Raw genomic sequence first — 13,321 nt, forward strand, 5'->3', positions numbered from 1 at the left:
CACCTCCTTAAGGCCCAATCTCCAAATACAGTCACACTGACTCCAACATGTGGATTTGGGGAAGACACAATTCAGTCCATTGCAGGAGCCCAAATTAATTATAACAGAGAGCAATCTTTCTAGAGCAGCGGTTCTCAACCTGTGGGCCGCGATCCCTTTGGGGGTCGAATGACCCTTTCACAGGGGTCGCCTACAACCATTGGAAAACACATACATAATTGCATATTGTTTTTGTGATTAATCACTATGCTTTAATTATGTTCAATTTGTAACAATGAAATTGGTGGTCACCACAACATGAGGAACTGTATTAAAGGGTCGCGGCAATAGGAAGGTTGAGAACTACTGTTCCAGAGTGAAAACTGAGAAGGTCAAGATAGGGTCAAGGGACTCGGGGTCAGGTTATATTTTTAAAAAGCTGGGCTTTGAAGTTGGAAAATTTTGAGGCTTTTTTCTGGCTCTCTATTAAAACTGTGGGATTTTGTGAAGGGTCTTGGCTCCACTGAGCCGTTTCCTGAAGATGGGAGTTCAGTGGCATGACTTATGAAAAGCGCCATCTCTCTTGGTTGTACCCGGTGGTTTTAATCTACGGAGGTGACTGCATGACGACACAGAGAAGCTAATGTCATAGAAAGAAGATTGTATTGTTGGAGTTCTGAAGAGGACGAGCCCATCACACCATGTAGGGCCACGTAGGGGAGTCAGGAGGCAGAAGTGAGGGAAGCATGGACCCCAGACTTCATTGTGATTTCCAGGGGGAAAAAGGGTGGATAGGCTCCTTTGAATAATTTCAGTGGGCTCTGGGCCATCGGGGTGGTCTCCAGGTGTTTGGTGCCTGGCCCTGTGGTGACTTAGGGCAGGAAAGATATTGGCTTGGTATGTGAGTTAGATGAAGGAGGTGGCTGGGAGTCCGGGCTCTGGATTGGTCGGCTTGCATATAACAGGCATGTTATTTTCGCCCGTCTCCAAGTATTACCTAGCCCCAGGAGGAACACTCTCTCCTCCGCCAGCAGGGCCCCAAGATGTCAAACTGGCATAAAATACAGAAAGGAGAAAGCATGACAATTACATTATCCTAGTTTGGGGCATATTACTACTGGTCTTGCGAGTGCTGGTCACTTTCATAGTCCCTCCCGTCCTGGCCAACCCCACTCTCACCTCAGCAGCTTCTGAAAAATGATTCCATTTCTTTTTATTTCCTCTTGGTGATTTAGGCCTTGGCCTCTTTCTATCACAGCCACATTTAAAAAAAACATATTGTTATTAATTTCAGAGAGGAAGGGAGAGGGAGAGAGAGAAGTAGAAATATCAATGATGAGAAAGAATCATTGATCAGCTGCCTCCTGCACACCCACCCACTGGGGACCGAGCCCACAACCCAGGCATGTACCCCTGACTGGGAATCGAACCCTGACACCCTGGTTCATAGGCCGACGCTCAACCACTGAGCCACGCTGGCTGGGTCACAGTCACATTTTGATGCTTCCTGCCTGAGTAAGTCTGAGAGCCTCGTTAAGAAGGGGCCCTTCTAAACTCGGTGGAGGGTGAGGGGCAAGACTAGGAAATCAGAGTAGGCTGGAGCCCGACTGGTGTGGCTCAGTGGTTGAGCATCGGTCTATGAACCAGGAGGTCTTGGTTCGATTCCCAGTCAGGGCATATGCTCATGTTGCTGGCTCCACCTCAGTGATTCTCTCCCATCATTGATGTTTATAGCTCTCTCCCTCTCCCTGCCTCTCTGAAATCAATAATAAAAATATATTGCAAAAAAGAGCAGGCTGGAAGGAGCCAGCACTGTTGGGGGAAAGACATGTTCTGGGGCTAAAAGAGAGGGAGCCCCAGTCCGAAGCCCCAAGAGAGGTCAGCCATGAGTCACCAGCATCCGCACCCTGGTGACGGAGGAGACAGACAGAAAACCTGTTCTCCCGACTGGGCCTCCACGAGCCTCAGCAACTGCCTCCAGGTTGGTGGAAGGGACAGTCTATTGGCCTCTCCTTAAGAGGAACTGAGGCTCAGCAACTGTGCCAGCGGCTAAGACAGCGGTTCTCAACCTGTGGGTCGCGACCCCTTTGGGGGTCGAACAACCCTTTCACAGGGGTCGCCTAAGACCATCCGAAAACACATATATAATTATATATTATTTTTGTGATTAATCACTATGCTTTAATTATGTTCAATTTGTAACAATGAAAATACATCCTGCATATCAGATATTTACATTACGATTCATAACAGTAGCAAAATTACAGTTATGAAGTAGCAACAAAAATAATTTTATGGTTGGGGGTCACCACAACATGAGGAACTGTATTAAAGGGCCGTGGCATTAGGAAGGTTGAGAACCACTGGGCTAAGACAAACAGCTCCTTTTCCTGAGTTGTCTGACTGTCCAGACTAGGATGAAGTGAGAGTAAACAGGACAGGTACTCTGGACCGAGTGAGTATCCTTGGACCCTTTGAACTTCAAAGAAAGCCGGACTTATAGAAGAGAGAACAGGATTTTCCGTTAACATGACCAAGAGGGACCTTAACTGGAAAAGCACCTCTGAGTGGCAGAGCAGGAAGGACACATGGTTAAATATTTCTCCTTTATAATCTCATTCTACCCATAAAAAAGTTAAGCATGGATGAATTAGCCCCATCAGAGTCCACAGTTCCTGGGAACGATATAAACTTGGCTGTAGGTGCCTCATACTTACTTGCCTAAATCACCTCTCCACACACCCTTCCCCAAATAAAAGAAATGGCACTAATCTCTAGAACCCTGGCCAGTTATTCACTCTCCAAGAAGCTCAGCGCCCTCCTCTCTAAAATGAGAGTAATGCACTAATGTTTACTTTGCAGCTTTGTTAAGATTCTGGCAAATTTTAATAGTCAAGAGATGAGAATTTCTCCTCTTTCCCTCCCCAGTTCATTCTCCTCTCTAAGTAACAAAAACAAGTTATTATAAAGCAACCAGCACAAGTCAACTGATATAGATTGAGCACTTACATTGTGCTACAGATGATCCTAAGTGCTCTGTGAATGATCTCATGATTCTATGAAGTCAGTGGACTTGAGAAAAATCCCAGACTGTTAACACATCACATGCCATTAGCACTTACAAGAAGAACCCTCTTGATTGTCTGGATAAACTGCGAATCCAGATGGACAAGATAAGATGAGATTTTATCACAGTTGACTCAGTCTCCTACTAGAATAAGAATGAGAGAAATCAGAGAATTAGTTACCTTCATGGCATCTAATTATTAGTTAATTTTAGAAGTTTTTGAGGAAAAAAATAAACAAAAAAAAGATACCAATTGGAAAGACCAATATTAAAAACTGATCACAGGCAGAAGAAGGGTACGGGGGGAATAAATGGTGATGGGAAAAAATAAAATAAAGAAAAGTATTGATCACAATAATCGATAGTAATGTATTGAATGAGAGAAAGGACACATAGATCAATGGAATGAAATAGAGAGCCCAGAAATAGACCTACAAATATGCCCAGTAATTTTTGACAAAAGTGCAAAAGTAATTCAATGGAGGAGGAATAGCCTTTTCAAGCGGTGGTGCTGGAATAGTTGGCAAAAACAAACAAACAAACAAACAAAAACAACAAAAAAACCTCAACCTAAACCTCACACTTTATGCAAAAAAAAAAAAAAGAGAGAGAAATAAAACACTAAAAATGGATCACAAACTTAAGTGTAAAACTTGTAGAAAAGAACACAGGAGAGAATCTTTGAGACCTCGGACTAGGTAAAGAGTTCTTAGACTTCACACCAAAAGCCTAATTTATAAGAGAGAAAATTAGATAAAATTTATAAGAGAGAAAATTAGATAAACTTATCTAATTTTCTCTCTTATAAATTAGGGCCACATTAAAATAAAAAATGTTTGTTCTGCAAAAGGCCCTATTCAAAGGATGAAAAGACAAATTAGAGTCCTGGCCAGTGTGGCTCGGTTGGAGTTTTGTCCCAAACACATTCTTCCTGTACACAAACAGGTGGTGGGTTTGATTTCCGGTCAGGGCTCATACCCAGGTTTTGGGTTTGATCCTTGGTCAGGGTTCAAATAGGAGGCAACCAACCAATTGATGTTTCTCTCTCTCACTCTCTCTCTTCCTTTCTTTCTCTCTCTCTCTCTCTCTCTCTCTCCCTCCCTCCCTCCCTCCCTCCCTCCCTCCCTCCCTCTGTCAAATAAATAAAAACATGTCCTTGAGTGAGGACTAAAAAAAGAAGACAAATTAGAGATTAGGAGAGAGTACTTTCAAATCACTTATCAGACAAAAGCCTTCATCTAGCCCAGTAGTGTGGCTCACTTGTTGATGCATCGTCCCATGCATCAGAATGTTAGTATGATTCCTGGTTAGAGCACAAACCCAGATTTTGGGTTTGATCCCCAGTCGGGGCACATGTGGGAGAAAACTGATTGATGTTTCTCTCTTATCAGTATTTCCATCACTCTCTCACTCTCAAACATCTCTCTTTCTTTTCCTCTCTCTGAAATCAAAAAAAACATATTTTAAAAAAACATTTATCTAGAATCCTATCTAATAAAACGGGAATATGCTAATTGACCCTCATGGCATTGCAAAGATGGCGGCACCCACAGCCAATAAGGAGAAAATATGCTAATTGACTGCCCCGCCCTCAAAGATGGCAGTGCCCATAGCCACAAGATGGTGGTGCCCAGTTCCCTCAGCCCCGCTGGGGACTCTGTATGCCTGCCTCAGTAGACACGCAGCCCCCTGAGCCCCCCAGCCGCCCAGGGCCGGCCCGAGGCATAGGCAAGCCTCAGATGGTGGCTGCCCAGCCGCCCAGGGCCGAGGCTTGCGCTGCCGGCAGTGGCAGCAGCAGAGGTGTGATGGGGCGTTGCCTTCCCCTGATTGCTGGGTTCACTCCCACCCCTGAGGGCTCCCAGACTGTGAGATGGGGCAGGCTGGGCTGAGGGACTCCCCCCGCCTCCAGTGCATGAATTTTCATGCACTGGGCCTCTAGTATATAAATAACCTTCCATACTCAACATCAAAAGATAATCTAGTTAGAAAACTGTACATGACACAGGAAAGACACAATTTCACCAAAGAGGATATACTGGTGGTAAATAAACACATGAAAGGATTTTGAACATTGTTAGTCATTAGAGAAATGCACATTAAAATTATGATGAGATATCATCACACACATATGAGAATGGCAAAAATTAAAAATAGCAATAACACCAAATGCTGGCAAGGATGCAGGGAAAATGGGTCACTCGTGCATTGCTGATAGAAATGTAAGATATTACAGTCTCTCTGGAAAACAGCCCAGCAATTTTTTTCAAAATTAAAAGTGGACTAATCATACAACTCAGCAATCCACACTTGGGTATTTATCCCAGAGAAATGTCTTATTTCCACATAAGAACTTATACATGAATGTTTATAGCAGCTTTATTCTTAATAGCCACAAACTGTAAACTGTTCAGATTTCTTTTAATGGGTGACTGAGGTTAAACAAACCATGGTATGCCCATACCACAGGATACTACTCAGCAATGAAAAAGGAACAAACTGTTGATACACACATCTTGCCAGAACCTTAAAGAAAGTATGCCAAATGAAAAAAGCCAGTTTCAAAAGTATACACGCTGAATGATTCCACTTATTTAACATTTGTGAAATCTATATATATAAAAGGCTAATGTGCAAAGTGTCCCCTCAGGAGTTCAACCAGAAGACCGGGAGTTTGATCGCTCGCTATGATGTGTGCTGACCAGGAGAGGGTTGCACGAAATGAAGGAAGGCCCCGGATGGCAGCCAGAAGGCCCTGATCAGCCCTGATCGCTGGCCAGGCCTAGGGACCGTACCCGTGCATGAATTTCGTGCACCAGGCCTCTAATAACATAGTAATAGAGGTGGAGAATAAAGTATTGGTTGTCAGGGGTTAGGGTTAGGGATGGAGGGAGAAGATGGTTGTGGCTATAAAGTGGTGGCAGAAAGGAGTCTTGTGGTGATGGGTACAGTTAAACATCTTGATTGTGGTGGTGATTATCCAAGATTCCACATATGAAAAAATAGCACAGGGACACACATACTCACACACTCACACACGCACACGCGCACACACACACACACACACACACACGCGTAACTGATGAAATTAAAATAAGCTCTATAGATTGTATCAATATCAATTTCTTGACTTGGGTGCTGTACTCTAGTTGTGCAAGATATTAACATTGGAGGACACTGAAGGAAGAGTTCACAGGAGTCCTTTGTACATTTTCCGTGAACTTCTATGAATTTATAATTATTTCAAAATAAAGAGTTAGAAAACTACTATGAACATAATTTATTTATGACAAATAGTTTTGCCAGATATACTGAAAAGACTTCTATGTTTGTTAAACTTTCCTGAAAGTAAAACCCTCTTCCTTCTCTTCCCTTTTATGGGAAAATCTTTCAATAGAATTATTTTGACAATTTGAAGCAGGTGTGGAAAACACAGGCAAATGAGGATTATATAATTGCCAGGTGTCCACAGATGAACTGGACAATCTGTCATTTTAAGAAAAAGATAACAATAAGGTGGGATGAAAATGTACCTATCATCTTTACATTTTCTCCTGTATGCATTGTAGGTTGCTTAGAACTCAAGATTGTTTTTACTTTTGTTTTGTTTTATTTGTTTGTTTGTTTGTTTGTTTGTTTATTTTGTTGTATGACCTTAAAAAAAGAACACAGATGTTGCAAAATTATAAACAATAGATAATTTTTTTTGAAAAAGTGAGTCCCCTTGCTTACAAATCAAGATAGCTCCTAACGAGCCCTGGCAGGTAGCTCAGTTGGTTAGAGCATCATCTGAATACACCAAGATTGTAGGTTCAATCCCTGGTCAGGGCACGTACAATGTTTCTCCCTTGCATTGATGTTTCTCTATCTCTGTCTCTCTTTCTCCCTTCCTCTCTCCCCCCCTTTTTTTTCCTCTAAAATCAAAATTAAAAAACATCCTTGGGTGAGGATTAAGGCCAAAAAATTTTTAAAGAAAAATTTAAAAATACAGCTTATCAAAATTTATGGGATGTAGCAAGAAGGGCTTGGAGAGAAATTTATAGCGTCAAATACATATATTAGTAGAGAAGATCCAAAATTTTTCAAAAATCTAAGTTTGTACCTTAGCGAATTAGAGAAAGAAGAACATTTTAATCATAAAGTAAGCAGAGGAAAGGAAATAATACAAATTCAAGCAGAAATCAGTGAAATTGAAAACAGGAAAATATAGAGTAAATCAATGAAACAAAAACCTGGTTCTTTGAAAAGACCAACAAAATTGATGAACCTCTGCTAGGCTAACCAAGTAAAAGAGAGAGAAGACACAAATGTGCTGATCAGTCCATGTGCTAACCAATGCAAGTACTGATACAAGGGTGAATCTTGAAACATTATGCTAAGTGAGAGAGGTCAGCCACAAGGACCACATGTTATACGATTCCATTCACACAAAATGTCCGGACCAAGGCAATATAGAGAGAACAGAAGTAGATTAGTGGTTGCCTAAAGCTGGCCTGGGAAAGGGGTAAGAGGAGAGATGGGTGACAGCTAAAGGGTATCTGGTTTATTTTAAGGAGATGAAAATGTTCTGAAATTAACATTGATGGCAGATAAACATAGCTGTGACTATACAAAAAAACCATTGAATCACACACTTTAAATGGATGAATTGTGAGGTATATGAACTATATCTCAGTAAAGGAATCTAAAAACAGCTAGGTGCAAGGCATCGTATATAACAGGCTAATATTTAAGAACAGACAGGGGAGGGTGGATCAAATATTTCAGCACCACCTGCTTACCCATGCAGAATATCTCAGGGAGGACACAGGTAACTGAACACACTTACTGCCTTCAGGGAAGAGAAGCGGTGGCTGAGGGACTTGTATGGAAGAAACTTTGCATTGTATTATCCTTCCGTGCCTTTTGCATTTTCACCATGTGCAGATGGTCTAAAATAGATTAAACATAAAGCTCATGAAATTTAAGCTTTGGGGCCCCGCACTTGCATGGGCCTTTCATACGGCCCTAGGAGGGGCCCTAAGGATGTTTACATGGTCAAATGTTTTTGTAAAACTGCAAAAATGAGATACGTTAACTTCAAACAGCTAATCTTGCTGTTCCTTTGCACTCCAAATTCCCCTCCTTTCGCTTCTCCTTTTGTGTGATGTGCGGGGGAGGCAGAAGGGGAACCTGGTTGTCAGCATTTTGGGGGGTATGGTTAAGGGAAAGCAGACTCCACAGAGTTATGTGGATGGCAATCCTTCCATGCAGTTAAATGACTGCTGGTCAACCTGGTGTTAGAAATGAACTCCAGAGATACCCTTATTATCCACTGTGCCACGCATCAGGCATCGTGGTCAGAAGGTGCAGGGATGGACGTTCTATTGCACAACATGTCTTACCACACTCAGCACCATAAGTACATGGGCACGGGAAGAAAAATGAGGTTGAAGTGTAGAGTCACAAGACCCTCGGGGAAATTCTGTCCAGTTGTTGGGGGAATAAAACTGGAAGCAGAAGATTAGGTTCTCATCAATGCGTAGTCAAAACAGAAGCTCTTTCCTGTTAGAAATTTACTTACTGCTGCAGATATCATTTGTTACTTATAAAACATTTTTTAAAAAGTGGTTTCTGGCCCTGGCGTCAAAGTTTCTAGTTGCTTCTCATCTGTAAAAGTTGAAGAAACATTTGCCTGTTTTCCTGTCAGTTTCATAAGTTTTCCATTTAATTATTTTTTGTCATTTTAAAGTAATACAGTATACAAAAAAGCCATTTTGATTCCATTTCTGAGCCTCTCATCAGTATTGGTCCTCAGGCCATCCTTCACTGCTCCCATTCCCCAAAGTAGCACACATCAGAGATATTTGTTGTATTAAATGTTTGGTAACAAAAACTGTTTTAATAACGTGGCACAAGCATGTTAATGGAAGCAGCACAATGTAAAGACATGACAACTTTAAACAGTTGAATTCTTTTCATAAAATGCTAGCAGTTTCCATGGACAAACTATGAATGCAAAGGGGGCACAGCCAGAGAAAACACTGGAAGTGTAGGAGGCTGAGATGATGAAGGGTTGAGCTAAGGAGTTTCAATTTTGTTGTTCTTTATAAAATAGCTATACTAATAAAAGGGTAATATGGTAATTAGGCCAGACATCTTCTGGACGTCCTTCAGACAAAGCCACGGTGGCGGGGCTGAGGCAGACGCGGTTAGGGGCAATTAGGCCGGCAAGAGAGAGCAGTTAGGGGGATCTGGCCAGCAGGTGAGAGCAGTTAGGGGGATCAAACCAGCAGGCAGATGAGCAATTAGGAGCCAGGGGTCCCAGACTGAGAGAGGGTGCAGGCCGGGCTGAGGGACCGCCACCCCCCCCCATGCACGGATTTCGTGCACCGGGCCTCTAGTGTGTGTGTGTGTGTGTGTGTGTGTGTGTGTGTGTGTGTGTGTGTATTATTGATTTCAGAGAAGAAGGGAGTGGGAGAGAGAGATAGAAACACCAGTGATGAAAATTACTGATCCATTGTGTCCTGCATGTCCCCCACCAGGGACGGAGCTCGCAACCTGGGGATGTGTCCTGGCTGGGAACCAAACCATGACTTCCTGGTTCATAGGTCGCTGCTCAACCACTGAACCACACCAGCTAGGCCAATTTTGTTGTTCTTAATTATGTATGAGCATCAGGAGTTCCATGAACCACTTTGAAACTCTATACAAAATATTGTATATACATAATGTAATTTTTTCTAGGGAGAGAATCCATAATTTTCACTGATTATCTATGATTCCCAAAAGATTGGTATGGCCCCTGCTGCCACACATAACCATTGAAGAGGAAGTTACATTCACTCAAACACTTTTGTGTGGATTTACAATGTGCCAGGTACTGTGCTTCTAAAGTATGGAGGGGAGGTTGGAAAAGAGGTAGGGCTGGGATGTAATCACAGGAGGGCAATTTATAGCCTGGTAATCAAGACAAGTGATAATAAGATGAAATAAGATCATAACAATGGGAATGCAAAGAGATACAGAAACTCTTGTATCTGGATTCAAGATCCATCCCTCCCTGTTCCTGAAATGCATTCATAGTTCATTATTTTTTATTGCTAAGCAATAATCCATCGTATGGATATACTATAATGTATCCATTCCCCTCTTGACGGACATTTGGATAGTTTCCATTTTTGAGTTATTGTGAATAAATCTGCTATGAAAATTCATATTCAAGCCTGTGTATGTTTCCCCTAGGATCATTGCTCGGTCATGTGGGAGTGTATTAACTGAGACAGAGTGCTAAACTGTTTATCAAAGTGGTAGCACCATGTTACACACCCAACGCCAGTTCCAGCTCCACAGCCCAGTATTTCAGATGTTACAATGTTATTAGCCATTCTAGTCTGTATATTATGACTCTGTGGTTTTAATTTGCATTGCCCCAGTAACTAATGATGTTAAACATCTTTTCATGTGCTTATGTGCCATTCATATATATTCTTTTGGGAAGCACAAACTGTAAAATTTTGTCCACTGTAAAACTGGGGAAGTTACTACTGAATCCAGTCTTATAAAAAACTAGAGGCCCATTGAAGGAAGATTCCTGCAAGAATAGGGCTTCCTGTGGCTGGAGTGAAGCAGTGAAGCTGCCTCGTTCCCTCCAGTCTCCGCTGCCTTGGCTCCCTCCCTTCTCCACTGCTTCGCTCCCTTCTGAAGTGCTTGGCTTCCTCCTACACCAGCGGTTCTCAACTGTGGGTCGCGACCCCTTTGGGGGTCAAACAACCCTTTCACAGGGATCGCCTAAGACCATCCTGCATAACAGATATTTACATTACGATTCATAACAGTAGCAACATTACAGTTATGAAGTAGCAACGAAAATAATTTTATGGTTGGGTCACAACATGAGGAACTGTATTTAAAGGGCCAGAAGGTTGAGAACCACTGCTCTAAGGAGCCCTGATTCCTTTTAGTGAATATGACATGCAGAAGCCAAGATCTAGATGCTAGGTATCCCTCTTGATATTCAAGTGTCACTGTTCCCAGGCCTCTCAGTGGACAAACATAGGAAATATATTCATGCACATAAAACTCCAATCCAAAACCACAGGGCTCATTCTAGTCTTCACCCTTTCTGTATTTGTAACTGTCTTCTCAGACAATGAGAAACCTACCTACTTTCAGTCTCCCATATGTAATTAACCTCTCATCTCCACTGCTCCCCTCTTACCCACCCAGACATCGCCTCTCCCTGCTTGGGCTCTGCCACCCCACACAAGGCCACCCCCCCCCCCCCCCCCCCGCCCCCGCATTGAAGCCCTCCTCAGTTCAGGCTGTGACAACCCACAGCTGGCTTCCTTCACCTTTCTCAGGCTCTGACTCCCGTGCCAGCATGCAGCCTTCAGGACCTCTTCCCTCATTCACCTTGGGTGGTAACACTCTACAAGGCTGTCCCTCCACATGGACACTGGGGACTCTCTCTCTCTCTCTCTCTCTCTCTCTCTCTCCACCCATCCTCTCTCTCTTGATCTTTATCTCTGGGCTCTGACAGCCTATGTAAGGCTGCCCCCATGTGGGCAGCCTCATCACCTCCCATGGGCTCTGACGCCGCACACTGGGTTGGGACTGGCATGGGTTCCCTCCTCACCCTGCTCAGGTGAGGCCAGATTACCCTTTTTTATTCTCTAAAAGGGTTTTTGTAATTGGTGTTACTTCTTCCTTGAATGTTTGAAAGAATTCACCTGTTGTTTTCTTTGTGGGAATTATAAATTCAATTTCTTTAATAGACAGAGGACTACTCACTTTTCCTTTCTTTTCTTTTTAAATATACTTTTAGTGATTTCAGAGAGGAAGGGAGAAGGGAGAGATAGAAACATCAATGATGAGAGAGAATCATTGATCGGCTGCCTCCTGCACATCCCCTACTGGGGATCCAGTTGACAACCCAGGCCTGTGCCCTGGACCAGAATCAAACCTGGGACCCTTCAGTCTGGCTCTGTCCACTGAGCCAAGCCAGCTAGGGCTTGTCACTTTTGGGAAGCTGGTGTTTGCCCTAAAGAATTTTTCCAATGAGTGGGATGGAGGGGGCCAGGGCCAGTGGGGGACAAACCAGGGACATCTGTAAGACTTTCAACAGCAAAGATAAATAGTTTTTTCAATGAACATAAATTTTTAAATTTATTAGCATAATTTGTTTGTTAAATGCTCTTTATTTTTTCAGTTATGCAGAATTTAGGTTAATTTCCCCCTTCAACTCCTCAGACTGGTTGGTTGTACCTTCGCCTCAGTCCCTGTCCCTCTCTTCATGAGCCTCATTAGGGTTTATCTATTTTAGTATCTTTTCCAATTGTTGGCTATACTGATCCTCTGTTTACTATTCCACTATTATTGAAGTAGCTGCTTAGATTGGGGGGATAATAAACTTTTTCTGTAAAGGGCCAGACAGCAAATACTTCAGGCTTTGGAGCTCAGGGTTCTTTTCCATCTTCCACAAACCTGTATATGGTCACTTTCCTAGGATTTTTAACATTTTATTTTATTCATTAGGTATTAGCTTAGAGAAGGACTTTAGATAGAAGCCTGGATAGATAGGACTTTATCTGATTTTAATAGATAATATTTATTTAGCCTACAGTGTTACTATGCTCTTAACAATACAAAAGCAGCCACACACACACACACGCATAAGGATGAGTGTGGCTGTGACTCAATGAGCCTTGATTTACAAAAACAGGTGGAGGGCTGCATTTGGCCTGTGGGCCATGTTTGCCTGACCCCTGGCTTAGAGCATCAGATCCCGTACAGACCTGTTTCCATGGCCATTTCTCTTGGCTTTTGTCCATATCTTGTCTCCTGGCAAGTCCGGTTCTTTTGAACTGAGCTGCAGAATCACCCTTGACGAACTGTAGACAGTTCAAAGCTCTGGACGATGTGGTGCTCCAAGATAACTTACTTTTGCTTCTGCCAGGCATGGAGACATTAGTTACTTGTAGTCCCTTTAATCCAAACAGGATTGAGATCATTGGAATCTGGATGAACTGTTTCCCATTTCAAATTAAAACCTGAGGTATCTAATTTTTCCTTGAAGCCCTCAACTCTAATTTTTATCCCTTCAGCCCATGCGTCTGTTAAAAACTGTTTAGCTTCTAGACCTCTTGGCCTCTACTTTCAGAATTGGCAGAGGTGGTCTCCAATGCCAAACTCATCTCTCCTTTCCTATGGGCTCTTGGGGCTCACACCCTCCCTCCCCCTGAGCGCTCTCTCTCATTCCTATGGGCTCTGACAGCCTGTGTAAGGCTGCCCCCATGT

Source organism: Myotis myotis, unplaced genomic scaffold (assembly GCF_014108235.1).
Source record: "Myotis myotis isolate mMyoMyo1 unplaced genomic scaffold, mMyoMyo1.p scaffold_m19_p_3, whole genome shotgun sequence".
Classification (NCBI taxonomy): Eukaryota; Metazoa; Chordata; class Mammalia; order Chiroptera; family Vespertilionidae; genus Myotis; species Myotis myotis.